The 26,029-nt window shown below is 43.9% G+C and overlaps 1 protein-coding gene across 10 annotated transcripts in view; it reads left to right on the top strand.

The window, feature by feature from the left end:
* The window catches only part of KCNT1 (potassium sodium-activated channel subfamily T member 1), a 2,308,650-nt gene that overhangs the window by 1,607,673 nt on the left and 674,948 nt on the right, over nt 1–26,029 (top strand). The window lies entirely within an intron of this gene.

The raw sequence follows: 26,029 nt of genomic DNA on the forward strand, positions 1-26,029 counted from the left end.
ATCTGTCTTGGGCTTTAGAGCATCACTTTTCTGACAAATCTACTTATGAGCACTTTCTTGGATTTGAGGTTATTGTATAATGTGTGGTTTTATTTAGCCATTGTGATCCTCCGTCTGGTGGTCAAGACAGTGAATGAGGTGCCTCTATGCCATTTCCAGTAGGTAAGCATTTCTGAATTTTTGCATACTTTTATACTCATATCATTTAATTTCCTTGCGCTCTGCTGCTTCCTGGTGCTAGGGCCATGCTCAATCAATACTATAGTAATAATTTGGATGCATTCCAACCACCTGCCATGTAAGGCTGGGTGGGCAATTCGTGGTGGCTTGAGTCAATCATGGCTACCAGTGGAGAGTTTGCAATGTCTGTGTGATGGTAGCCTGCTTGTCTAACAAACGAAATAGCCAACTGGTAGCATTCTGCATTCTCTCTGTAACATCTCAGAAAGAATTCTGGAAGGCCTACATAGACAGTGTGAATATATTCCATATATCGCGGAAAACAGTGTAGGGTGAGGTTATTTTGTCAAATCTTTAATAGCAGCACTGGCTTCCCTGACCCTAAATGAACATCTCGTTGACCTCATTTCTCTCAATACGATGAGTGAAATAATCCATGACCTCACCAAGGAGAGCAGTGATCCCCCTTAATTAACAAAATGGCAGCTCTGTGAACCCAGACCAATTTAGACACTTAAGGTCACTATCAAGACTACATGAAATAACCTTTGCATCTTCACGCTAGCAAACACCAATTATGAATGTTCATAGTTGCCATTTATGGGCGGAGCTATGGATGTCAGCATGCGCATAGCCCTGATGGAGTTATGAATGATGGCAGATGCTGCGCCTAGACTTAGATACGAATGAAGGTATGTACCTTGCTTAGATGGCAGAGTTGTGAGCGATAGCCTGCGGGAGCGACTGGGTTGGATTGTGAATTCCGACCATTACCACATCTGGATAGAGTAGCGGTTGTTGAGCAAAGCCACGTCTTGACTGCACCGGAATGCTAACAAGGCCATATTAGGATGAAATCACGAATACCAGCTGGCCGCACACATAGGGCCTCATTCTGAGTTGGGCGGTAAGGGTTAACGGTCACCGGTAAGGTAAACCCTTACCGCCCAATTCCGAGTTCCCTTGGCGGGACCCACAAAGGACGTTTGTTCTGACCACATGTCTTCGATCTAGAGTGGATTAAGGCTTGTCTTGATGATTTCTGGCTAACTGCTGAGAGCGAAACCAAATATTCTTTACACCCGCAGGCAGCTAGGAGGTATGCAGAAGAGGATAGACCGGGGAGAACTCTAGCTCACCTGATATCGATGGAAGATGGACCATGAATCGTTTTGGCCCTACGGGTCGACAAGGCGGTGACTAATTTTGTGGACAAAGCCATACTTTGGATATTCTAAGAATTTTACGCCAACCTGTAGACAGAATCTACAGAATGCACTGCCCAAGATATAGATTTATTTCTGGAGACGGTCCTTCTTACTGTACTGTCTGAGGAGACTTGGGGAAACCTGTCCCAACCATTGAGCATTACTGAGATATTACATGCGATCGAAGACCTATCAACGGACAAGGCACATGGGACCAGACTTTTATAAAATGTATCGGGTGATTCTTGCCCCTCATTTACTGGCGGTGTGGGAGAAGGCACTGCAAACTAGGGTTATCCCAGACAAAATGCATGAGGCAATCATTATTCTACTCCTGAAACCAGACAAGCTTACAGAGGAGTATGGCTCCTTCAGACCACTATCGCTGATTAACACAGATACGAAAATGTACGCCAAAGCTCTGCCGAAAGGGCTAATGCAATACATGAGCCACTTCATACACCCAGAAGGCGTTCAATATGGTCTCATGGGAGTTCTTATTCACAGTGCTGATCAAATGTGGATTTGTTCCTCAATTCATACAATGTGTTCAGCTGTTTTACAAAGAACCATCAGCTACAGTGAAAGTTAAGGGGATTCTCTCTGAACCCATCAAGCTGGAGCGTGGAACTAGGCAAGCATGCCCTATGTCGCCATTACTATTCGCAACTTGGATAGAGCACTTAGCTGACCTAAAAAGGATATTACACGGGGCGAGAGGCCAGCGCTTGTCGGGCAAATCAGTGATCATATCCCTACATGCGGATGACATCCTTATACATATCAAAAGCCCGAATAAGAATACAGACCCGATTATGAGAACTCTAATCCGATTTGAAGGTCTATCCGGTTTCACACCAAATCAGAAATGTTCCTCCTGACAGATTTAACGAGTAAACCACATAATTGCTATGGCCTGAAATGGTCCCAGGAAAGTACTAAATACCTCAGCATTAATATTGCTAGGTCACAAGAGGCCCTACTCTCTGGAAACACGAACTGTGTATGCAACAACTGTTGACCAAGACACAAAGGTGGTCGTGTTTACTGGTGTCGTTTGCTGGTCGTCTGGCTCTAATTAAAATGGTAATATTACTAAATTTCTGTATGTGTTCACAAACGTTCCAGTGTTGCCGGATAGAGGGTTCTTTAGAGACCAGCACGGGAACTGTTGAAAATGTTTATGTCATTTGGGAGCAGTGTGGAAGGAATGGGAGGGTATGGCTTTTTTCAGAAAGGCGGTATGACCGCGCCAGATTTTGAACTCAACAGGGTGGCCGTGCAGGCCGCAATTTGCATCGTACTGGTTCCATAGGGAATGTAGGCCCCCCCCATGTAGGTATTGAACATCTCGCTGCCGGGGCAGCGTTTCCGAGAGCTCTTGTAATAAGCAACACAATCTACAAAGATGATTGCCCTTAGAATTCAGTGGAGGAAACCCTAGCTGCTTGGCAGATGGTATCCGCCAAAACAAAAGTTGTGAGTCCATACTATAAGAGGGCACCGCTATGGGTTTCCCAGACATTCCGTCCAGTATAAATAAAGCCATTCAGACACATTGGGATAGATTGAGGGTGGGGGTGCTGGGGGATATGTTCCCAGGCAGCGTATTTCTTAAACTACGTGACCCAAGGGTGCCAACCAAAGGAACAGCCACTGAGGTGTTAGAATACTATAGACTAAGGGCGGCCGTCAGGGTAAAATGGCTTACATTCCCATGGGAACCACCGGAGAACTGGTGTATAACATATATTGCAAACTTACAGGGGTGTAGGGGGCTTGCTACAAGAACAGATCCCAACTGAAAGTGGTAACCTACGTAATGAGGCGGCAATAGAGCTTGGTGGAGAGATTGCAGACGCTGAATGGGCAATGATGTGTGAGCTCATGAAACAGCTGTCGTTCAATGCTAAATTCAAATTAATACAGTTTAAAGTGTTGAACAGAGTTCACTATACTCTGGCAAAATTAAAAGGATTTCAGCGTGATTGTGATGTATGTTGCCCTCAGTGTAAAGCATAAGAAGCGGGATACAAACCCATTTATTTATTTATTTGCATATTTATTATGCCCCATAGCCTGTAGGCATCAGGGCGCACATGAAAGACAAACATCAGACTACTAAATGGGAGGTCAAATGAACAATTATCAATTAAACTGTAGTGTCTTTAGGCATTTATGGAATTTTGTCAAGTTCCTTCCTTCTGCATTGATGCCGGTAATTTATTCCATGGCAATGCCGCCTGGACTGCAAAGGAACTGCCATGTCTCGGGAGGATCGCTCAAGAGCAACGCTCTCCTTGGAAGCACGATGACACAGAGCCCCAAAGGTTTGCTCCCTGGCTCCACGCTTAGAAACATCTGGGTATTAAGCACAATAACCTGTCATATCATATCCTATCATTTACTCTTGTACCATGGGTAGCTCAAATACATGTTATCGCTCAACCTTGTAGTTCGTGTAGATTGATGATGGTTGAAGCACTCTCGTAAATACGACGGGGCTGACCCATATAGGCATTTATGGTACATTGTAATAACCTTCAAGCGGACCTGAGCTGCTACTTACTGCCAATGCAGTTCTCTTCTGTGAGCAGATATATGTTTGTTTTTAGAAATGTTTTTTATAATTTGAACTGCGTTTTTCTGTAAAACTTGAAGTTTTCGAATACTAGCCGCACTCAACAAGGCACTAGAATTATCAATCCGGGGCATTATGATTGCTCTTACCAGAGTCTCACAATTTTTATTAGAGACATATGGCCTGACTAACCTTAGCAACCTTGGGTGGCACTTAGATTTCTTCACCATATTGTCTACCTGAGCATCAACTCCAAGAGAGGAGTCAAAAACCATGCCTGAAGCTTTAACCTTGTCGGACACTTTAACATAATAACCATCAATTGGAAAGCCTACATACTGTGATCCTGAATTAGCTCTTGCTTGCGGTGATCCAAAGATAATAAACTTGGTTTTGGAAACATTGAGACAAAGCCAGTTTCTTGACTTCAAAAAATGGAATTGCCCCATAGATATTCGAGAGGTTCTCCATATCCTTAGTATAGTCTCCGCTCAACTCTATAATGAGTTGAGTATCATCTGCATAATTGGTCATCGGGGTTCCTAATTCTTCAAGAATGGATATAGACATTGAGAAGCACAGGTGAACTGCATGCAGCCGGAGGCACACCACATGTAATCTGTTCTGCTTTGGATACAGATTGCCCCAGCTGAGTTTCTATTTCCTGTCCCACAGAAATGATGTAATCCATGAGGTGGCTTCTGATGAATACTATCCTGAGTCAGAGAGAGTGACAGTACGTCTCTTGTGGTCCGATAAGTCAAAGGCGGCTGAAAAGTCCAATGGCATCAGCAGCCCTGACATGCTCTTGTCCATTATGTTAAACACCTGGGTCTGTAGGTCCACCAGGGCACTTTCCGTTCTGTGGTTACACCTAAAACCTAGTTGTCTGGAGTGCAAACAGTTTTTTTTCTGCAGATGGCCCTGGAATTGCGCAGTGGCAATTTTATCCACTATCTTTAGTAAAAAAGGGACGTTTGTTATTGGTCTCAAATTACCATATTCTTTAGGATCGTGGCCAGGTTTTTTAATTAAAGAGATATAACCACATTTTCTATGTTATCAGGAACCGTCCAGTGAAGAAAGGTAGCATTAACAAAGCGAGTTAAAAAGAGGCTTAATAACACAATGGGCCTCATTACAACCCAGGCGGTAAGTTCCCTACTTTACCACCATGGTGTAAACTCTGTTTACACCATGGTGGATGGCGGATTTACCGCCCCATTCCAAGGTGAGTGGGGTGGTAAATCCCCATTCCCCATTTACCCTTCCCATTTTTGCCCCCTAGGGCATAATGGGAGTGGGGAAGGCGCTAATTACGGCACTGTAAATTACGGTGCCGTAATTAGCACCAAGGCGGGTTAGCGCCTTGCATTTTAACGCCTGCTAAAAGCAGGCGTTAAAATGGTAATCAGGCGTTAAGGGTTAACGGCGCCGACGGCGGCGTTAAACCCTTAACGCCTGGGTTGTAATAAGGCCCAATGTTGTTTAAAATACATTTTTGCGGGAATGGTGTCACCAACACAAGTTGTGGGGCGCATCTTCCTAAGAATGAACATCATTGGGCCTCATTACGACCCAGGCGTTAAGGGTTAACGCCGTCGTTAACCCTTAACGCCTGATTCTGATTTTAACGGGTGCTTTTAGCAGCCGTTAAAATCCATGGCGCTAACCTGCCATGATGCTAATTACGCCACCGTAATTTACGGTGGCGTAATTAGCGCCTTCCCCACTCCCATTATGCCCTATGGGGCAAAAATGGGAATGGGGAAGGGAAAATGGGAAATGGGGATTTACCGCCCCACTCACCTTGGAATGGGGCGGTAAATCCGCCATCCACCATGGTGTAAACGCAGTTTACACCATGGTGGTAATGTTGGCGCAATTAGCGCCTGGGTCGTAATGACCCCCATTGTATCCACAGAGATATTATTAAAGACAAATACAGGCTTGTCTGTTTTCAATGAATTTTTTCATGTTTTTAATGAATCAATATTTCCGTTTTGTGTCTTATTGTCAGCAATCTTCAAATGGCCCGGTTTAATTTTCTCTGCAAAAGCCTTTTGGACTTAAGTACAATTAGCTTTATTTGGAATGAAAGGATTTACCTGCACTGGGGGCTTTTCGAATTTTCTCAAAATGTCAAAGAGTCTCTTTCTTTTGTTTTCCGATTTTTCAATCTGTGCGTTAAAAAATCTCTTCTTCTCCTCGTGTATTTCGCTCCTCTATAGTTTGTCCAGAGCGTTCCAAGTAACTATATTTTCCTGTGATTAATCTTTTTCCCAAGCCCTTTTAGCCTTCCTTTTCTCCTGCTTCCTGATGGTTAGTGCCGGGGTATACCAATTCTGGTTGTTGGTTCGCTCTCTCACAATCTTCAGTTTCATAGGAGCTACTTGCTCTATTAAATCCCATAGTTTTTTAATCGTAATTAGCTGCCAGAACGCATCGAGCATCAGTGTCTGAACTACTGAAGTAGTATCCATAATCCTAGTCATGCAGATTGCAAGATCTTCAGAACAAATCTTATTGAGGTTTCTACTATTCACTCCAGTTTGCACATTCTCTTGCTGTGCATGCCTGTTGGGCAGTGTAAGAGAGAAGTTCACTGAATGATGGTGTGACCAGATACATGGATTAATCATCAGGGCACTAAGTTGCACGTTTTTAGACACCACCCAATCCAGTATGTTGCCTTTAGTGTGGGTCGGTTCGTTATTATGGATAGAGAAGCCATGATTCTGGAATACTTGGTCAAGTTGTTTTCCCTCGGCATCTAGGTCATTCATTACACAACCATCTAATAAAGTCTCCAAGGATGATGGTGGAGGTATTGGGTCTACTTAGAGGGGCTAGGATATTTGATAGTTCCTCAGTGAAAGTTGGAGTATCCTGACAAAGCTCCTGTCTTACTAGGATAGCAACTCCACCACCGTAATCGTTCTCTCTGGTTTGTCTAACAAATGCATAGCCCTCTGGAGTGGTTAATTCAATGTTTGGTCCACAAGACCTTCTCATTCTTGTTTCCGTAACACATTACATCAATGCGCTGTTCTCGGATGTAGTCACAAAATTTGATCTGATTTTGATTTTCTTTTATTTAAAACGTGCACATAAGCGCATTAACTTTATAGAGGCAAATATGTCATCATTGGTAGGAACTATAGACTAGATCTAAAAAGTGAAACAGCTTAGAATGAGAGAACAACAGCAGCCCATCTAAACAAAAAGGTCTTTAGTACCTTCCGAAATTGAGGCAGTGATTTGATGGTCCTCAGTTCTAAGGGAAGATAATTCCATAACTTTGGATCAAAAACAGCAAATCTCCTGTCTCCCCTTGAGATGTACACAGAACGGAGGACAACCAGGAAATGCTGATCACTACATCGTAGGCATCTTCAGGACTGAGATGTTTGGATCAAATCTCTCAACTACGCTGGGGCAATACCAATGCATTTAAAAATAAGACAGGCCTTAAATCTGCACGTTGTGATGGCGAGACATGTGCGGATTTACCTAGGCCAAAGATAGTTCTCACTGCTACATTCTGACCTTTTTGAAGGCGTTTTATTTGTTTAAGCGGGATGCTGAGCAGTTGGCTGTTACAATACTCCAAGTGTATGTTGCCCAAGGCACCTACTACCACAGTATGATCCTCCCCGGGGATATAGGGTAACACCCGTCGAAGAAGCCTCAAAACATAATGTAATGCCTGAACCTTTGCCCCAACCTGGCCTTCGCTGCCCAGATCATCTTGCCAAGTGCAGCCTAAATTCTTAACCTTCCAGACAAATTTCATATTCGTCCCCATCAGTGTGGGAATAGGGCATCTCTTAGCCGCAAAAAAGCGGTGTTAGGTCCAAATAAAATCAGCTCTGTTTTGGCTGCGTTCAATTGGAGTTGATTATTGGACATACAATTACTCACCTCATCCAGACACTGGCCCAATCTGCTAAATGCATCGTCGAAGTTAGTCATTCTGATAAAGATCTGAGTGTCATCGGTGTAGGAGTGGAAATTCCATCACACCTCAAGATCTCTAACAGAGAACAAATGTATAGGGTAAACAGCAATGGGGAAAGTGATGACCCCTGTGGTACCCCATAGATCAGTCTGATGGCATCTGACAGGAACCCATCCAACCTTACTTGCTGATAACGATCAGTCAGGAAAGATCTAAACCAGTGTATAGCATGTTCAGATACCCTTCCAACCTCTCGTAGATGGCTTAAAAGAATGGTATGATTAACTGTGTCAAAGGCTGTGGACAGGTACAGCATCACCAATAAGGAGAGCTCACCCTGGTCCGCGGCCCTTTAGCAGGTCGTCCTGTACAGCCAACAAGGTTGTTTTTGTTCCGAAGTTCGGTCTAAAGCCGGACTGAAATGTATCTTATCAGCCATGTTTGCCGTAACACACATTACATCAACGCGCTGTTCTCAAGTCACAAATGTTCACAGCATGTTTCTGCAGGGAACGGGTGTTAAGTAGTGAGATGGTTAGGATTTGGCCTTTCCCCCTCATCACCTTTTTAATAGTTTCTTCTGGTGGCTGATATGGTCGTACATTGTGACCAGGTAATCTGGGCAGTAACACCAGATCGGTCGTATTAAACTGAGGAGTAATGGAGCTGGGCATTGCAGCAATGTCATCTTTGTACACATCTGGGGTACAGATTGTTGCCATGGTGATGTCCTTCTAGTTGCTAATCTTTTTCAACATTCTATCATCATAGCAATTAATCTGGGTACCTACCTCTTCTAAATGGGCTGTGTGTAATATCACTGAAGAGTTTGTCATACTGTTCTCATAGAGGAGTATATTTTTCGATAGTAGCGTTCCGTGCCAGTCTTTGCGATGCAAGCAAGTCTTTCAATTTTAGGTCCATGGTGTTCATGAATGTCGTAATATATACAAATAGAAGAAACTCATGGATTTCATGAGCATGCAGAAGAGATCAATTACCGACGGTCAACACCGTGGTCTTGCACAGACTTGCTAGTCCCTGACGCGCCGCCACTGACGCACCTGAAAAGAGCCTAAATAGCACGCAGACTCCAATTTGATGGGAATTGTAGTTCACAACGCCGAGATCAAGGACCAGTAACTATTTTCCAAGACACAAGAAGTGCCTGAGAACACACACCAATTTACAATTTTAAAAAGGACTTCTATAAAATCAAACTAAGGCAATATACATCAATAAAAAATGCTAAAAGTAGAAACAAGCTAAAATTCCAATCTAGATGCAAATAAGTGTACTAGTCTAATAAAACAATTTAAAACAAATTGCAAGGCAGGGAGGAGTCAAAAGCACAGATGGTATACATGTTGTGGCAATGACCAGTATTAAAAGTCTTTTGGAGCGTGGTATGTGATATATTGATCAAGAACCTAGACAGTGGCCCTCATTACAACCTTGGCGGAGGACCATGGTGCTATTAGCACCATGGTCCATGCCGCTAAGGTTACGATTCCGCCATGGTGGATGGCGGAATTACTGCTCCATTCCAAGGTGAGTGGGGCGGTAATTCCCCATTCACCATTTGCCCTTCCCCATCCCCATTTTTGCCCCCATAGGGCATAATGGGAATGGGGAAGGCGCTAATTACGGCACCGTAAATTACAGTGCCGTAATTAGCTCCAAAGTCCCTTTGCGGGTTGGATTTTTAACGCCTGCTAAAAGCAGGCGTTAAACACCAACCCGCAAAGGGACACTTGTAATCAGGCGTTAAGGGTTTACGGCGCCGACGGCGCCGTTAAACCCTTAACGCCTGAGTTGTAATGAGGGCCAGTGCCTCTTTGGTCTACATGTGGATATCCGGCCCAAAAAAAACAAATGTATAAACCTGGCCTATTTCTGGCAAAAAGTTGCATATTGCGTAAATGGAAGGATGGAGGTCCACCTCATGTGGAAGACTGGTTGAGGGATGTCACATGGGCTTATGCCAATGAAGAATTTAAATATAACCACGCTGACAAAGGCAGCAAGACCGAAAGATATATGGACTGGCTTTAGGGGCGTATTGGTCAGCGATGGAAGTGGAATGTGTGGACGTATGCCAAAATACTGGTGCAACTAGACCAAGTAACGTAACGACGAATGTGGATGCAATGTAGTGTTCCCATGCATTATGAGGATTCATTTGTTTTCACACTGTTTCTGTTGTGTTGTCGAGCAATAAATAAAGGTGTTTATGTAACACAACCTTCTTCATTCCACTTGCAGATACATTAATCAACATTGTTTGTTCGGCCCAGAACTAACATTGAGGCCTAGCTCTTCTAAAATCAGCACATACTTCATAATTGCATTGCATTCTTTTACAATTACATTTCTTATCAACATTCTTAATGCAAGTATTTGCATTTTCACCCAACGCAGTCTCATCAAAACCTGGGAGACGGCTCTGAGCATTCTGAGTTGGAAGACGAGGAAAATCATAAAGGACCTGTTGGAGTTCAGGATACGAGGCGTTTCCTTGCCAGGGATTCTATTCTGGCTATGCCATTAGCTGGCTCTCCCTAGGGACTGTGAGCACTTTTGCCACTTGGGCCTTCTACGGAAAGTGCCCATCTCTTCTGGCAAAGGGATCATTGGAGCATGTATTGCTTCGGCTGGTCATATCAGGTTTTTTCGATTTGCTTGGGTTGAGTTTCAATTGGATCTAGAGCTTGAAGACATTCTGCGTGTTATGAGCATTGTTGAAGCACGTGACCTCTTGCTCTCTGCCTAATTTTAATGACCAGTACCATGCATGTGTTGAACAGACAGGGTAAGAAACTGGATAGGTCTGGTACTCAATTGATTAAATCAAACAGGGCGCACAGTACTCCACAGTGATGCTCATTGGTTCCAGTGAGAAGGTGTTAGGATGGAAAGGTCTATGTTCTGTGTAAGGGTGCAGAAGGAGGATACTGACACACAGCTGGCATGCTTGTTGGCATAAAGATTTATTTAATAAAAAATAAAGAGGAAACCTATCCCACCCTAACTCTAAGAGGTGTTTCCCCGCCCCATCTAAGTAACTAAGGATTCTGTCAGAATGTCCAAGTAGATGAAAAGAGTCCACCATTGTGTGTCAAAATGCCTACTTCTGTCCCTCACACTTGTACCTAAACTAAAAAAGTAGTAGATCTTCTTGGTCCATAAGAATGGCTGCCTTCTTCTGGACAACGGATCATGGTTCCAATCAGCAGGTCGGAACTTCGCCCAAGGTCTTAGTTCCTTTCCAAGATACAAAACAAATTTCCAGCTTGTAGTGTTGAGAGGTTCTCAGTTCAAACTCAAAAGGTAAAGGTCCAGCTCAAACAACAACATTCTTCATTGCACAGTGTTTTCTTCTCTATTGGGTCCCCAGTATCTTGTTCTCAGTATTTGCACAGTGTCATGGGAATGACACCCTTCCCCAGGCCATCGTTGGCTTTGCTTCATGGTATACATGACCAGGGGGTGTGGCTTCCTTCTCCTGATCTCTCTTGGCTTGTAGTTTCAATGTAGTCAATGAATGTCTTCCTTCCCTAGTCCCTTCTCATGCTCTTTATGACAGTTCAAGAAGGCTGGAGGAATTACTCCCTTTTTCCGGACCCTTCTCGGGCTCTTTATCAAAGTTCACAGAGGCTGGGGATAGACTCCCTTCCCCAGGCCCCTCTCTCACTCTTTATTGAGGTTCACAGAGGCTGGGGGATTGACTCCCTTCCAAGGCCCTCCTCAGGCTTTCTGAATCAGTTCACAATACCTGGAGAATGACTCCCTTCCCCTGGTTTTGGTGTACCAAGAAAATGTCTCCCTTCTCTTGGTACTGTATTCTCACAGTTGTACTACACCAGGGGGAATACTTCTCTTCCCCGGGTCTTCCTTTCACCTTATTTTGCTGACCTGCAAGTGTGGGTCCCAGACTCATAGGATTCTGCTGCTTTCCTTTGGCAGACCTGGTTCTCTTTCCTGCCAGGTGCTGCGCCAAAGAATAGCATTTGTGATGCTCCTCTCAACTGGGTGCAGGTCCCAGACCCGTACTTCTCTCTCTGATTGTTCTGGCTGACTTGGCTCACCCGTCTGGAAGGTATTGTGCCAAAAAAGTGGATTTGTGATGCTCTTTTCAATTGGGTGCCAATCCCAGACCCGATGTTTGTATCTCTTGAACCCATCCAAAGCCCCGCCAAGCATCTCAGCAACCCTGGTACCTGTAGGGTTTTGTCAAAGCTCTCTGGGTGGTGTGTGGCTTTGTCATGTCTCTGTTTGGGTTCTTGCAAGCTTTGTTCACCTTTCTGTACAATGTGGCGGCTCTGCAGCCCTCTGCTACTCGCTGGCAGCGTGTCTGCCTCTGACCACGACTCCCAGCAGTCTTCTTTGTGTGGAGATTGGCTCTGCAGCCTTTCAATTTTCCAGTGTACTTCAGGTGGGTATTCCCTACTCTTGCTCGCCTCAGTGTTTCGCATGAGGATTGTTTTATCTACCCTACACAAATACATGGAAGTGTGGGAAACTAGTGGGCCCTGTATAGGGTAGGACGGAGAGGGATGCTGCGGTGTAGTGTGGACATCCCTCAAGTGTTCTCCCCAGATAGCCATCGCTAATCCCACAGGGGAGATGCCTCCCCATGAGATCCACCCTCTGAGTACACCCCCGAGGGGGACTACCAGGTAGCGGCCTCACCTCCCTGGCCTCATGGGAAGGGGCTCCCCCTCGGGGAGAAGGGACTACGTCCAAGATTTCGTCACATCTGCCAGCGAGAAAATGGACATCATCCAGCGCACTGATGTTAATTCAGCTGAGAATAATTATGTGGAATGCTGCAGATGTGTCAAATAGGACTAGTGTCCATGCCACATCTGCATCCCAGTTCAATAGTAGGGCCAATTCTGTTCCTCCGTGTGAACTGAAGCCATACCTGGCCTTGCTGAAGAAAGTTGTTTGATTCTATGTTGTCGAGGAGTCTCTCCAGGAACCTGGCCGGGGATGGGACTTGTGAAGAGTGATTTTTTTTACAGCTCACAATGTCAGGTTTTATAAACTGTAAAAATATCTCAAAATGTCATCACTCTGGTATTTTATGAAAAACAGCACCCAGAGACTGCAGATCAGCTGTGGTGCGGACAAAGAGGCCTTCTGGAGAGTAAAGTGGATGATGGATTGCTGTATCACGAGTCATAAGGAAGGGAGAGTGTGGAGCTCAAACCAGTGAAAGGAGCTGAGCTCCGAGCCCACACTGCTGCCGCCGGTGACTGCCTCCTACATCCTTTGTCAAAATGTGATTTTTATATCAAGCTGTCGGCGATAAAGCCGTGAGACCAGATCAATCACAGTTCCCAGCAACGCAAGGACGTGGCAAAACTGCTTCATCCCAAAAAATATAACATTCCTAAGTTTTTATCAAACTATTTACAGGATTTCTCGGAACTCAAACTTGTTTCTTCAAATCTAATTATGGGCCGTATAGTGTGCCCAGTGTTTGACCCCCATCAAAGCAAAGCCTCCCTCCCATCCTCAAATGATGTCTGTCCTGCTCTTCCCAGTGTTATTAACCCATGTCTCATTCTGAACCTGATCTGAGTCCCTACTATCTGCCAGCATTGACAAAGGGTAAACATTAAATGGCATGATTCTTTCACAACCCATATTGTTTTTCTTTTCCGGATCATCAAATTCCAGATGAGTCTTCCATCTGATCAGCTTCTAGGCATCTGCAACCTGTGCTCTTCACATCTTTTGGACTATGTCTCCCATGAGCCATCACCATTGACTATCCTGGCTAGGGTCGATGGGAATAGTAGTCCAAAACATGTAGCGAGCCAAAGGCTGGAGACCCCTGTTTATGAACACACCCTGCCCAAAGCCACCACCATGTTCTGCACACAGCCACCACTACATTTATAAAACCCCTATTCACCTAAAGATTATTTACCACAGGCCACTCCCTCCCACACGCCTACTCTTCATGTGCGTCTCACTCAAAGGAGGCAAACTGTGTTGCCCAGTTTTCTGCATAGCCCCTATATTGGGTACAAGCCTGGTTCTAAAGTTTGTATTTCGACTTCTGGAATAAGCAGCTCAACACCAGACTTCTTTTTCCTCCTTTGAGTCTGAGCAGCCATCCAATCCTAAGGCTGGCAAGTTCAGGGTCAAAGGCCAGAACTTCCTGGCAGGAGTATTTCCGGGCACTGAGTGATAGCTCTATGAGCAGTCATCCAGCTTGGGCATGCCATGGGCTGCCCACTCCTTGCCCTTCCTCAGACACCGGGTATACACATGGATTCCCTGAACCCAGGTTGGGAAATAAAAGGGGTTTGCCGCCACCTCTGAGCTGGAAGCAGGAAGGGGATCAGGAGTAGTCATAAATACGGGAAACATATGAAGTCTGTCAAATAGTTTTGTGGCCGTATCAGAGACGCTACAGCCACCCACACACATGCCTTTATGCTATTGCACTTTATGCACTTTAGGCACTTTATGCACGGCTGTCATTGCATGTCTTAAGTGCTCTCGGGTTTGCAAAAAAGGTGGCCTGATTCTGGGGTGAAGGGTGGGACTGGAGGGAATAATGCAAGATTGCTTTGCTGTTGTGTTGATGCGTGCAGATCAAAAGCAACCCAGCTCTGTGGTATACGGTTATGTTTTTAGGGGATTTGTGAAAAGAGAGTTTGCAAAGGCTCCCCACTATGTTTCAAGAGAAGAGGGGAGGCAGATCGAAGACATGCACATTCAGTATTTCTGTGTGAATTACCATGCACAATCACAGAAATCTAGGTGGGGCAGAGGAAGGGTTTGGCCATGCATTCCCCTGTGCCTGATTGCAACATGCACTGGGGAATATGCAATGTACAGAAGGATCGTTTATCCTTCTGTGTAATTTTCTGAGGTTAGGACATAAGTTGTATGAACTGCACATATATCTATCCCTTTTGAAAGTGTAGAAAACCTAGTAATACATTAGTTTCGAGTGCATGTATTCCTTGGAGATTAGCTGGGCATCATTTGTGGAGCTAACAGTATTATTCTCCTGGTAGCCTAAACAATAGATTAAATCAAATTCAATATTTAAATTTACTGGTCTCTCACCAGTCAAAGTAACCTTTATGAGAAAAAAAAAAAAGGGGAAAAGGTACATTGGCATAAAAAAATGGAAAAACTTGCTTTAATTGTTAGTTTGTAACTAGACAATGTGTCAATTTAATAAGTACATACAACATGAAAAACATACAAAAACAATGCAATTTACAAAGAGAAAAAAACAGGACTATTTAGTCCATACAATCAATGCGAGCAGAATTTATGAAAAGGTTCACAGAAGTAGGGGTACAACCCCACTAGGAAATACACATAGGAACCCAATATATGGGAGCTGACAAAAAATGATTTGGTGTAAGCAAAACAGTGAATACATTTTATATCATAAGAGTTTTCCGAGATAGCTAATAAAACTTAAACTATCCCTAGCTGACCCTTACTTGTCTAAAGGCTCAGATTAAACAATTTCGTGAAAATGGCACAGTACATGCGCCAACCAGAGCCTGATTATGGCTACAACAAAAAAAATATATATCACACAGAATATTGTTTGCTAAGCCTAATTTTGGCTAACCATGTAAACAATGTCGCATAGTGCTGTGTGTTAAGCCAGATTTTGGCTGAAAAAAAATTTCAACATATACAATGTCACCCAAACAGTCATTTATCTGCTGTGTTGTCACAGGCTGAAAGGGGGTGTACTACGCCTATGTCCATGATGCCAAACCGCAGGAGAATGTAGTTCCTGCGACCATTACATAGGACTAGTTGGCGTTTCGGTGGTATATTGATGGGTAGCAACCACCTTCCTCAGGTACTGGGATCTTCACATTCAGCCTTAATACAGACAGCCTTAATGTAGGGGGTCCTCCTGAAAAGGTGGTAACAGGGGACATTTTGTGAACTCAAAAGGTTTAACTTTAAATGGGAAGAGAACTAGAGAATATACCAATATATGGTGAAGGCATCAGGCCTCAGAGCCCCAGAAACAAGTTGGCAGTACCCCCAGACAGAAAACTTGAAGGTTACCAGAAAGGCGCCCTTAAAGTGTAAAGAGCGTGCCCAAAAACTAAGTCACCTCGTGAAAAAAATAAGTGAAAGATGTGATCATATAGTGAAAAATGTGTGTGATAGAATACAAAAAATGCTGTGCAAAAGAAAGGCACATAAATCAAAACATGGCGGAACGTACCTCAGAGGGCACATCATGTGCTCACCATGCAAGATGTCGTGCATTCAGCACATTATTTGGGTTTAGCAATTAGAAAACGAACTGAATCTGGAATTTTCACCTAAAGTGAAAGAGGAGGAGAACAAAGACATAAAGGTGGTGATAGTTTATGTGCAGCGGTAATTTAATACGGCTGGTGTGCAGGTATGGTAAAGGTAACAAGAACTCACCATATGAATATGTGGATGCCCATGAAGCGCTTCGTATTTTGCGCAGGACACAAAAACTCCTAGCCTGGGGCTGGTGGTATCAGGCTATGGGTTGATGAGTATGGCAGTGCTGCATAATAGTAAAAAATGACAAGCCCAACATGTGAGTTAGGCAGTGTAAATAAAACGCCCAGCGCGTGGGTCAGTCATGGCTTAGTGAGAAGAGTAAGTAAAGTGGAACTTACTGTTGACTTCTACCACGTAGAAGCAGCAAATGACTTGCTTCTATAGAAAGCTGCGGCTTGCTTCTGGAAAATGCTGCGTGTATACGCTATTCTTCATATTGAAGAAAGAGGCAGCCAGTGGGGTGTAGTAGCACTCAACTGGAAGGCATGTAACACTGAATGGAAAAGGTGGACAAAGAAAGAGGACTGGGACTAACAAAGTGAATTGGTAAGACTGAATGAAAAAGGCAGACAAAGAAAGGGGACTTGGACTAACAAAGTGAATGGAAAGCAAAATGGAGCCCTTCCATGAATGACCGGACACAAACAAGGGACTAACACTAACATTGCAGGCTTGCTGAGACGATAGTGAAGCCAGGCATTATTTACTATATGCAAAGGGTACTAATCCTAGGGAAAAAAACATTAGAAAGCGAAAAGGGGCAGCACACCCCAAAGCATATGGAGTGTTAATTCTACCAAATTCGAAACTGCATGAAAGAAAATTGAAAACCAACCAATAATAAACATTGGTAAAAAGAAACATATAGAAATGCATAAATGCAAAAATTATGAAAAAATTGTAAAAAAGTATTTTGAAGAGGACTAGTTAAAAAATTAATTAAATAAATATAGCCTTAGTGCCAAAGCGGAGATAGCTCATTAAGAGCATTGGAAATGGTGTCCAATTGGAAAATCCAACGAGCCTCCTTTGTGGACAGAGTTTGAGAGGGGTTGGAAGAGTTTTTGACAACATCAATCACGCACCAGCGCAGATCCTCTGTAGAGTGGCCGTATTCCATGTAAAGGCTCACTAGTGGTGAGTTAATTGACTTACATCAAATCCTGGAGTGGTGCTCCGTGATTCTAGTGTGTACTGGCCGTGTAGTTTTTCCAATATATTTAAGCCCACACGGGCATTCAATGCAATAGATAGCCCATGCAGTCTTGCAATTTGAATAGTGTCTCAGTTCCCAAAGTTTGCCATGCACCAGGACTGTTTTTGTCTTCATCGCAAATTTACAAATGGAGCAGGACCCGCAGGGAAAATTACCCGTCAGTGGGCGAAGGTCCCAACTGGTTGTAGTGGATCTAGAAGAGTTTAGTGAAGAGGAGGCATGGACTAGTTGGTCCTTGAGATTCTTTTGTCTCTTCATGGCGAAGATCGGCAATGGTTCAGCTGGTAAAGCTAATTGTGCCACTGACCAATGCTTCTTAATTGCTTTTTTAATGAGAAAGGAATGGGGACTATAGGTAAGGGCACATACTAGTTTGTCCTGTGGCTCCACATTTTTAGGTAGTAGCAGGGTGTCCCGAGGGGTGAATCTTGCTCGTTTATTGGAATTGGTAATCAATTTTTTGGGGTACCCTCGGTGGCGGAACTTAGTGGTCAGGTTAGTAGCATGTTGGACATAATCTGCTATGGATGTACAGTTCCGTCTAATGCGTAGAAACTGGGAATAGGGTAAGTTTTCTTTCAGAGTGCGTGGGTGGTAACTGTCGTAATGCAGTAATGTATTACGATCTGTGGGCTTGGTAAAAAGAGAACAGACCAGTTGGTTGGCCTTATGTTGAATGAGTAAATCAAGAAAAGGGATTTCGATATTGCTCATATCATGAGTAAATTTGATTGTCCGGTGGCAAGAGTTCAACCAGAGAAGAAAGGAGTCAAGTTCCTGGGAGGTTCCGTGCCAGATGAAGATTATGTCATCTATATAGCACCTCCAGCTCTCGATATATTGGCGATATGGATTAATGTCAGAAAAAATGAATTTGGACTCAAAGTCAGCCATAAAAATGATGGCCAGGCTGGGGGCGAAGGCCGCACCCATTGCAGTGCCTTGGGTTTGCTGATAAAATTGATTTTGATATACAAAGTAGTTCCTGGTAAGTGCCAGGGAGAGTAATTCTATGAGAAATTCAGTGGGAGCTTTGAAACGTGATGCAGAATGGGTCAGATTGTTTCTGATACAGTCCATAGCCTCATCGTGTGGGATGTTAGTATACAATGCCGTGATATCTAGTGTGACCAGAAGGCTGGTAGCTGGGTCAAAGGTCTTGCCTTCAAACAGAGAAATTACTGCAGTACTATCTCTTAGATATGCCTCTGTTTGTTGGCTAATGGGTTGTAAATATTTGTCAATGAATTGGCAGACTGGTTCCAAAACGGTACCACAGCCTGCTAATATAGGCCGCCGTGGTGGTTTAGCCAAGTCTTTATGGATTTTAGGAATGGCATAAAATTTAGGGGTGGAACAGTTGGGTTTGTTAAGAAATTGTGCTTCTTTTGGAGTGATCCAGGAGTGTAGTAAGGCATAATCTGTGATTTCTGAAATCATCTTCTGGATGTCTTTAATTGGATCCTTGCGGAGGGGGCGGTAACTGCCTGGTACACTGAGAAGGTCTTGTACCATAGTGTGGTATTGAGACTGATTTAGTATTACTATGCCCCCACCCTTATCCGCAGGTTTGATGACAATTTTTGAGTTACTGCTGAGGGATTTTAAGGCTAGTCTCTCTGCTTGTGTTAGATTGTAGCGAACAGTCCTATGCTGTTTTTGTAGCTGGTTAAGGTCTCTTAGAATACATTTCTCAAATGTAAGGAGTTCAGCTGGCATAGTGCTGTCTTCCGGGATGAATGTAGAGGGTGGGTGTAACCCTGTTTCACTTTCATCAGATGCACCCTGGTTATCTGAAAAAAAGATCTTGCGTCTAACTGACCTAAAGAATCTTTTGATCTCGGAGTGCACACTGAACCAATCAGTAGGATGTGTTGGAATAAATGAAAGACCTTTGGAGAGAACTTGAAGTTCCATCGCTGTAAGCGGTACTTGTCATAAGTTAAATACTGGTAAGTTTACTGGTTTGTTGCTGGTCGATTGCTCCTCCTGCGGAAGCGTGGCCGTCTCTGGGTTCGTCCCCATGGTTGAAATTGGGGAGGGAACCAACCTGGGCCGGGGCCTTGTGATGGACCTGCCCCTAAAAAAGGTTGAGGGGGTCCTTGAAAAGGGTTATAGAAGTGACGATAATAGAAGTCACTATCCGACCCTGATGAACTACTGCTACCCGAGAACGTTACTCGGCGTCTTTGCTGTGCACCCCGTGCTTGGTTCCTTTGGTTTGCAGTGATAGATGTGTAGTTAGGGTCAAGATATGGATATATCACCTCAGTTTTAAATTCTGAAATGTCTTTAGCCAATTTCTTTGTTTTCTTTGCCAAGGTAGTGTCTATAAACTCCTGGAAGGTTTTATTAATTTCTGCTAGTTTGTCCTTAGCATTTGTGATTGAGGGATCATTAATAAACAGTTGTTCCGCTGTATCTAATTCCTGCTGGACAATGACACCTAATCTTTGGGCTGTTGAAATAGTTAGCACCATTAGATCTCGGCTACATTTTGTCGCAATATAGCTGAAGTTATTCTTGTATTCTTGGTCATCTAAAAATACACACGGTTCATTTCGGACAATGAGTCCGGCCGGAATGCTATTCTTTTTAAGGTACTCCTTAAGGAAATGACCATGGAGCATGGTACGAACATTTTTCTTTTTTAATTTAAGTAAGTCATTAGCAGTGTTTGGGCTAGTGCCTGTCTCATCTAAGCCCGTAGGGTCAAAAAGTGAGGGGCCACGAAGTATATCTCTAATCTGATCATCATCATAGCTCAAGGTTAAGTTGTCGGCCATACTAGCCGGCCTGTTATTATGGTGATAGAAAACTATACAAGAGAAGAGTATAAATGACAGTTTAACAGAAACACGGGGGGAAGAAGAAAAACCTCCTTGGGTTGGGGAGCAGAATACTCAGATGCCAATAACAGTGGTGATCCCTTAGCTACTTGGGATCAAATTAAGATAAAAAGCAAATTATGACCCTCTATACCCAGCCCTGGCTGCAAATACAATATAAACAAAAGAGGGACTCCAAAACGTGCAGGCACTCAAATGGAGCAAACAGACATCTATAAACACAAGAGTGTGCCTGAACATACAAAGTCAAAAAATATCATTTGTGGAGCTAACAGTATTATTCTCCTGGTAGCCTAAACAATAGATTAAATCAAATTCAATATTTAAATTTACTGGTCTCTCACCAGTCAAAGTAACCTTTATGAGAAAAAAAAAAAAAGGGGAAAAGGTACATTGGCCTAAAAAAATTATAAACTTGCTTTAATTGTTAGTTTGTAACTAGACAATGTGTCAATTTAATAAGTACATACAACATGAAAAACATACAAAAACAATGCAATTTACAAAGAGAAAAAAACAGGACTATTTAGTCCATACAATCAATGCGAGCAGAATTTATGAAAAGGTTCACAGAAGTAGGGGTACAACCCCACTAGGAAATACACATAGGAACCCAATATAAGGGAACTGACAAAAAATGATTTGGTGTTAGCAAAACAGTGAATACATTTTAAATCATAAGAGTTTTCCGAGATAGCTAATAAAACTTAAACTATCCCTAGCTGACCCTTACTTGTCTAAAGGCTCAGATTAAACAATTTCGTGAAAATGGCACAGTACATGCGCCAACCAGAGCCTGATTATGGCTACAACAAAAAAAATATATATCGCACAGAATATTGTTTGCTAAGCCTAATTTTGGCTAACCATGTAAACAATGTCGCATAGTGCTGTGTGTTAAGCCAGATTTTGGCTGAAAAAAAATTTCAACATATACAATGTCACCCAAACAGTCATTTATCTGCTGTGTTGTCACAGGCTGAAAGGGGGTGTACTACGCCTATGTCCATGATGCCAAACCGCAGGAGAATGTAGTTCCTGCGACCATTACATAGGACTAGTTGGCGTTTCGGTGGTATATTGATGGGTAGCAACCACCTTCCTCAGGTACTGGGATCTTCACATTCAGCCTTAATACAGACAGCCTTAATGTAGGGGGTCCTCCTGAAAAGGTAGTAACAGGGGACATTTTGTGAACTCAAAAGGTTTAACTTTAAATGGGAAGAGAACTAGAGAATATACCAATATATGGTGAAGGCATCAGGCCTCAGAGCCCCAGAAACAAGTTGGCAGTACCCCCAGACAGAAAACTTGAAGGTTACCAGAAAGGCGCCCTTAAAGTGTAAAGAGCGTGCCCAAAAACTAAGCCACCTCGTGAAAAAAATAAGTGAAAGATGTGATCATATAGTGAAAAATGTGTGTGATAGAATACAAAAAATGCTGTGCAAAAGAAAGGCACATAAATCAAAACATGGCGGAACGTACCTCAGAGGGCACATCATGTGCTCACCATGCAAGATGTCGTGCATTCAGCACATTATTTGGGTTTATCAATTAGAAAACGAACTGAATCTGGAATTTTCACCTAAAGTGAAAGAGGAGGAGAACAAAGACATAAAGGTGGCGATAGTTTATGTGCAGCGGTAATTTAATACGGCTGGTGTGCAGGTATGGTAAAGGTAACAAGAACTCACCATAATAACAGGCCGGCCTAGTATGGCCGACAACTTAACCTTGAGCTATGATGATGATCAGATTAGAGATATACTTCGTGGCACCTCACTTTTTGACCCTACGGGCTTAGATGAGACAGGCACTAGACCAAACACTGCTAATGACTTACTTAAATTAAAAAAGAAAAGTTTTCGTACCACGCTCCATGGTCATTTCCTTAAGGAGTACCTTAAAAAGAATACCATTCCGGCCGGACTCATTGTCCGAAATGAACCGTGTGTATTTTTAGATGACCAAGAATACAAGAATAACTTCAGCTATATTGCGACAAAATGTAGCCGAGATCTAATGGTGCTAACTATTTCAACAGCCCAAAGATTAGGTGTTATTGTCCAGCAGGAATTAGATACAGCGGAACAACTGTTTATTAAGGATCCCTCAATCACAAATGCTAAGGACAAACTAGCAGAAATTAATAAAACCTTCCAGGAGTTTATAGACACTACCTTGGCAAAGAAAACAAAGAAATTGGCTAAAGACATTGCAGAATTTAAAACTGAGGTGATATATCCATATCTTGACCCTAACTACACATCTATCACTGCAAACCAAAGGAACCAAGCAGGGGGTGCACAGCAAAGACGCCGAGTAACGTTCTCGGGTAGCAGTAGTTCATCAGGGTCGGATAGTGACTTCTATTATCGTCACTTCTATGACCTTTTTCAAGGACCCCCTCAACCTTTTTTAGGGGCAGGTCCATCACGAGGCCCCGGCCCAGGTTGGTTCCCTCCCCAATTTCAACCATGGGGACGAACCCAGAGATGGCCACGCTTCCGCAGGAGGAGCAATCGACCAGCAACAAACCAGTAAATTTACCAGTATTTAACTTATCACAAGTACCGCTTACAGTGATGGAACTTCACGTTCTCTCCAAAGGTCTTTCATTTATTCCAACACATCCTACTGATTGGTTCAGTGTGCATTCCGAGATCAAAGGATTCTTTAGGTCAGTTAGACTCAAGATCTTTTTTTCAGATAACCAGGGTGCATCGGATGAAAGTGAAACAGGGTTACACCCACCCTCTACATTCATCCCGGAAGACAGCACTATGCCAGCTGAACTCCTTACATTTGAGAAATGTATTCTAAGAGACCTTAACCAACTACAAAAACAGCATAGGACTGTTCGCTACAATCTAACACAAGCAGAGAGACTAGCCTTAAAATCCCTCAGCAGTAACTCAAAAATTGTCATCAAACCTGCGGATAAGGGTGGGGGCATAGTAATACTAAATCAGTCTCAATACCACACTATGGTACAAGACCTTCTCAGTGTACCAGGCAGTTACCGCCCCCTCTGCAAGGATCCAATTAAAGACATCCAGAAGATGATTTCAGAAATCACAGATTATGCCTTACTACACTCCTGGATCACTCCAAAAGAAGCACAATTTCTTAACAAACCCAACTGTTCCACCCCTAAATTTTATGCCATTCCTAAAATCCATAAAGACTTGGCTAAACCACCGGGGCGGCCTATATTAGCAGGCTGTGGTACCGTTTTGGAACCAGTCTGCCAATTCATTGACAAATATTTACAACCCATTAGCCAACAAACAGAGACATATCTAAGAGATAGTACTGCAGTAATTTCTCTGTTTGAAGGCAAGACCTTTGACCCAGCTGCCAGCCTTCTGGTCACACTAGATATCACGGCATTGTATACTAACATCCCACACGATGAGGCTATGGACTGTATCAGAAACAATCTGACCCATTCTGCATCAAGTTTCAAAGCTCCCACTGAATTTCTCATGGAATTACTCTCCCTGGCACTTACCAGGAACTACTTGGTATATCAAAATCAATTTTATCAGCAAACAATAGGCACTGCAATGGGTGCGTGTCATGATCTCTGCTTCCAAAAGATCAGGACTTGCCCGACTCCCTTGGAAGCAGACCCATAACCCCGGTTCCGAGTGCCAGCCAGTCCCAATTGGGACCTTTTGGACCCTGTCCTGGCGCCAGTGGCACCAGGCTCATAAAGATGCCCAGTCCCAGCGCTGGAAGCGCCGGGCTCATAATGCTTGGGTGGACTTACCTGCAGCAGACCATGCTGCTTACTTACCTGCCAGTTGAACCCCTGATCCTCTTCTGTTTGGGACTACTTTTCCTGTTGGGTGGGGCAGGAGCCACTCCCTAGGTTCAGAACACTGAAAGTCTTCTGGAAAGCAGGAACTCTTTTCTTACCAAGGCGTGGCTGTGGAAGGAGACACCTAAGCACTACAGGAGGCTATTTAAACCACACCCGATGGATGAATCTTGCTTTGCGTTATTCTGCATTCTCTGCAGCAGAACGCTCATTGTGTCTTCTGCTTCTGATCCTGGGCCTAAGGGAACAAAGGCTTACCATCCTGGAATCCAGTCTTCAGCAGCACCTGTAAAGACAAAGAAAGAACAGGTTAGCACTACGGTCTTCAGTGGCAGCGCATCTCTTACCTGGTCCATCGGCTGTCACCAACGCCTCGCGCTGCATTCCGGCATCTGAAAGACAAAGGCTTACCTACTCTTCGCATGCTCCGGAGGTCTTCACACTGCATTCCGGCATCTGAAAGACAAAAGCTTACCAGCTCTTCTCACGCTCCGGAGGCCTTCGGCGCTGCATCCCGCATCTGAAAGACAAAAGAAGGTGCGTTTAAAGACATTGGGCAACTTTATTACTCACGTGCCATTACTCCTTCCCACGCCGAATCCAGTGGGTATTCCAGCACCCTTCAGCTTCTCTAAAGCTCCGAACTTGTACCTGCAAGATAAAAGGGACAGTTAGTGCGCATCGTGAAGCAGGCTACAAGCGCTTACTTACGTGCTACCAGGCGCTTCTATTCCTCACGCGGGTTCGATCCTCAACTCTCAACAGCCCGCCATCCGCCATCGCCGGAACCCTGCAAAACAAGAGATAGCATTACAAAGGACTTTTAAGACATTTGAAGTGCCCAGAACTTACCGTTCGTGCAGTTAACGACGGGCAGCAGTCCTCTGAGGTCAAGAGGCCTGCACCCTTATCCAGTGAAGAAACTGGTTACGGCACCCTGCCCCAAGGCAGATGGAGAGCTCGGCGTTCACTTACCTAAGGTGAGGGTGTTAACCTTTGGGGTTCTACAGGAGAAGAGAAAGGGAAGAGGAGAGAGGCACCCAATAACCCCAGTTCATTAATCCCATATTTTCTATCTGCAGACATCTTACTCTTCGAGTCAGACATACAGTGCACAGAGGTCCAGCCCAAAGAGCCAACCGTGTGTTACACATCACCTTTGAAGATACGGCATTCACCCAGTCAAGACCGGCGCCTCTGCGGGAATCAGGTGAGCGTTACAGAACGCAAAGACTACCGCAAAACTCCCACCCAGGCGCTATGGAAACCTCGGATACCGACCAGCTAGCCCAGTTACTTGGGGAACTAAGAGCAGAAGTGCATGCAGCCCGTCAGGAAACGAATGCTCTAAGAAGGGAACTGATTATTTCCAAGGAGCGAACAGACGATCTCGCTAGACAATTGCTACAGTCACAAGCCGGACAAACTCCGTTACCTGCATCAGGGGCAAATCTTCCTTCAACATCCTCTACGAACCCAGTGCAGATCAACCTACCTGGGAATGTACCTCTGGCTCCGCCCGAACGATTTTCTGGTGACCCAAAGAGGTTTGCAGTATTTATTAATCAGTGCCGGTTGCACTTCTTATGCCGGCCAGCAGCCTTTCCAACTGATCAAGCTAAGGTAGCTTTCGTGCTTTTGTACCTTAGTGGCAATGCGGCAGACTGGTCGATCCCTCTAGTTAATCAAGATGATCCGGTTCTCCATGATTTTCAAGCTTTTCAGCTCAGTATGGAAAAACTGTTTGCAAGTCATTCACAGGGGCAGGCCTTGGACAATGAGCTCCTTTCATTGCGACAGAGTAATCAAGACCTTTTGGCTTATATTGCGTCTTTCAACAGACTGATAGTGGAAACTCGATGGCCTGAGGACAAAAG

Source organism: Ambystoma mexicanum, chromosome 8 (assembly GCF_040938575.1).
Source record: "Ambystoma mexicanum isolate Mex_15411 chromosome 8, UKY_AmexF1_1, whole genome shotgun sequence".
NCBI lineage: Eukaryota > Metazoa > Chordata > Amphibia > Caudata > Ambystomatidae > Ambystoma > Ambystoma mexicanum.